This window comes from Lepeophtheirus salmonis, unplaced genomic scaffold (assembly GCF_016086655.4).
Source record: "Lepeophtheirus salmonis unplaced genomic scaffold, UVic_Lsal_1.4 unplaced_contig_5349_pilon, whole genome shotgun sequence".
NCBI classification, from domain to species: Eukaryota; Metazoa; Arthropoda; class Copepoda; order Siphonostomatoida; family Caligidae; genus Lepeophtheirus; species Lepeophtheirus salmonis.
The window spans coordinates 1-4,031 of record NW_027294795.1 but is presented as its reverse complement, the minus strand read 5'-3'; the positions used below and the strand labels follow the sequence as shown (position 1 = coordinate 4,031).

General features: G+C 30.6%; 1 non-coding gene across 1 annotated transcript; it reads left to right on the top strand.

The window, feature by feature from the left end:
- Window positions 1–2,000: 2,000 nt before the first annotated feature.
- Window positions 2,001–2,071, top strand: TRNAP-CGG (transfer RNA proline (anticodon CGG)). The gene has a single exon. It is a non-coding gene; the product is annotated as a tRNA-Pro (tRNA).
- Window positions 2,072–4,031: the final 1,960 nt, after the last annotated feature.

The window sequence follows — 4,031 nt, the reverse complement described above, 5'->3', positions numbered from 1 at the left end:
AGTTTCCAGTTGGCCTCCCGTTGTAAAATGATGATGCAAATCATGGATATATTCCTCGAGACGCTCAACTTCATTTATAACTTCGTCAGGAGAAAAATGCAATGAATCGCAAAGCATATCAGATTTTTTTTAAATTATATCATTCTATCTATGCTCACAGTAAGAGGTCATTCAATTCTGAGAGGTTGGTCAAAGTAACACAAAATGTAAAAAAAATACATAATCGACCATAACTTTAAAAACCAATTGAGAAACATAACTCAATTTCATTTTTGGCGTGATGTTTTGCACTATACCAAGTGGCCATTCTAGTCCGTATACTTTAACTTTTTTATAATTGCGAGCTATTATTGAGCTATAACAATGTAATCAAACGTCTGTATAGATATGATATTTTTATCGTCGACTGACTTATAATCGATTTGAAAATTAACTAAAGTACTCAAATGATACAAGTTTTGATTTTGAATGTATTATTAATCTATTATTGCAAAAAAATCCATTCAATATTGACTTACAGAGGTTAAAAATATTTGGGACATTTGTACATTATAATAATATTTCCACAAAATCAACTACACTTATATTTTGTTTTGTCAGCTGTTGATTTTTCTATTGTCCTCCTTATTATTGTTCTGAGTGTTTATCTAAAAATTACACAGCGTAATGTCCACAGCATAGTGTGGTTATTGTATTACAATACTCTATGTTGGTTGCTTACATCTTTAACTAATCAGCCAAATTATTAAAATGACGTAATTGGCTTTGAACATTATTTGTTTTCGTTTCGAAAGAATGCTTAGAGATAAAATGATGATACCTGTTCGGTATAATTACTATACGAGATATTTATGTAACGATCAATAAAGAAAATTGTAGATAATAGATAAAAACTAGCTAAAACCTCTGACCCTAAGCAGGAGCGAGGACTATGTAACAGGTTGATTATTGGTCTACCAGTAGGCAAAACCAGGGTTCCCTTTTCCACAAACTTCGCCAAAAGATGTAGTTTTTTTCTCGCACAAACAAATCAAGCCTTGTAGGAATCTTGGACATATTTGAACAGAGTAGAGTACAAGTAGGATTTTTTGAAATGATTAGTTCGATCTTGTTGAAGTTTATATTGGAGGGAAATGACATCACCAAGAAATCAGTCTGGGTAATCGATGTTCGAAACAAACACTCAAAGAGACACACAGTTATGTTTACAACGTAGCTTACTGTCAGACATTCGTAAATAGATTACTTCTATTTATAGTCTTATTAAGTCTGTTAAATTGTAGAAACATCTTGGAGCATCTCTTCATGGACTCTTTATGCAGTTGGTCAACATAAGTATATGATATATTTATTCAACTTATTTGCAAACTAATGATCAATAAAGGAATTCCTTCAAGTAACCCTAAGCCATGCATAATTACATACATAAATTGATTGATAATTTTTATCCTGATTTGATAATAATTTTACTTTTTCGGGGACCTTAACAAAAAAAGATATTATCATATTGTATACTATTTTGACAATGTTAATATATTCAAGGGTATTTTTCTGCAACTGAAAAAGTCATTTAATTAGATATTTATATTTTCTAGAACCTCCCGTAAATAACTATTTCTTTACCTTAATGGCGACAATTGCTAATTATTAAATGAAAAATTGCATTTAAATTAGGTAATATTATTATGCGTACAAGTGCAATGAGATCTCCATTGTACTAATATTATACAAACAAATGTTTTTATTCATATTAAATGATTGTTTAAGGTATAAAATACTTTAAATTAGGAAAGTGACTAAGCTAAATATTAGGTATACTAAAAATATATTACATGGACATACATTCTACATATATGTATATTATATAAATATGATTGGTTATACATCTGTAATGACGTATATATTATTGTATTTACTTTGAGTACCAAAAAAAAGTACTATTTGTTTCTCAATAATTTTTAAGAGTTTAAATACATAATAATTTCGTCTAAAATTCGCCCGGCTCAGTGGTCTAGGGGTATGATTCGCGCTTCGGGTGCGCGAGGTCCAGGTTCAATTCCCGGCTGAGCCCTAATGTTTTTCTCTCCTGTGTTTTTGTTTTTACTCGCTTAATATGATAGAAATTACTGAAATAGGTCATATATATACATGTTGTATACAAGTTACAATTACAAAATAAGTTGAATTATTTTGAATGAAGGATTCACTGTACTTGAGATAAGAATAATGCAATAATTGAATAATCCATGGACGATGGATATACTAATGGTGTCATTGATGACTATTTTATAACAAATTAGTAAATATAATATTTCTGATGCACATTATAATGTTGAAATGCCCACAGTTATAACCAAGGTTGTACCTGTTCACTCTTTTTCCGCTCATTCGTTCATTTTGTAGAAAACTTTCAGTTCGCCATTAATTCAATCATCTTTCCGTTAAATCGTTTATTTTTGAATTATTTTTTATCCATTTAATATTTATCTAGTATAAGAAATAGCTGAACTGACATATTTTTTCTGGAAAGGTTTACCCGGGGCATAGAAAATACAGGCAAATACTATGTGTATCGTTAGGGTACCATAATGGGTGCTCAGAAAAAAAAAAAAAAGATAACCGCAAACCTAACCCGACTATTGTGCCGGGCTCAATTTTTCCAACATTATAGTTGGACCAAGTTGAGCCCATAAAGCTAGGTCTGGTCGGTCTTTGATTGTCGGGCCCGGTTTTCATTTTATTTGCTGTTGATTTTTTGGAGAGGCCTCTGATTGGTTTTTAATTGCTTTGCTGTTTTTTCAAAAGGTTGTAAATTCCTTATGTGAGTTCATTTCATATATACTCCCAGTAGTCTTAGTTTGTCTGTAGTGTAACTTGTCCCACAGAGGGGGTTGTTGCCGTTTGAGAGCATTAACTGGATTCATAGTACGATAATAATAAGGGCATATCTACGGTGTATACTTTACATATATTCGTGCAGTTGTATCATTTTTTATTTTGTAACACTTGTCTACAGTTTTCTTTTTGTACATAGTTCCATTTATATTTTGCATTGGCTATGGATGTTATATTATTTATTATAATGTTAGAGATATTTATATTTCTCAGAATATAATAAATGACTAACTAAATCTAACTAACTTGAAGATAAAGTTATAAAATTGACTAGAATTATGTACCATAATGTACTGCGAATTATAGTTTAACACAAATGATTTGAATTTAATTTTTACAATAATAAATCCTTTTACAGCTTGCTTGGTCCATTCATCAAGCTGTGTATGCTACCAGCCCGATTAAACATATGCCTCTCTCTAACTGTATTAAATAATTATTGGTGGGAAACTTCCCATATAAATGAAGTTTTGAGTTCATAGTGTTTTGGAGCTTCAGTAAATTGATTATCTTTGAATTATAGTTAACGATGAAAATATATATAGAAATGTAAATTATGTATCATACCTTTCCCAAAAATAAAGCAAATAAATAGCAATATATTCATGCGATTTACATATACAAAAAAAACTTGCAGGAGGCGTGCACGGAAATATAGAAGTATTTTGGGAATCTCCATAGAAATGTTGGATTTTCATTACTGAAATGAGGAAAATCAAATTAATGTCACTTATATTTAATGTAAATAAATTATTGAAATTATCCAATAGATCAACTCTTCTTTGAGTCTCAATAACAAAAGATGATGGAGCGATCGGCATCAATACTGACGCAGAGAGAGTCCTAGAATCTATCTCTAGTACTAAGTCGTGGTACGATAGGCGCCATATTAATATACTAGATAGGATAAGAATATGGAATTCGGTTGCAATACCCGAGTAGTCCACTTACTCAGAAACTTCTTATTAAGAGAAAATTAAAAAAAAAATGCAGATCATCCATAAAAAAATTATATGGGGCTACCTTATCTTTCAAAGAGCAGCCAGTATGCTCCAATTTCATCATGGGCATTGGTCTAAAAATATAGAAACCGTGTGGAATTTTTAAAATTTACATGGATAAATCAGGTCCAATCA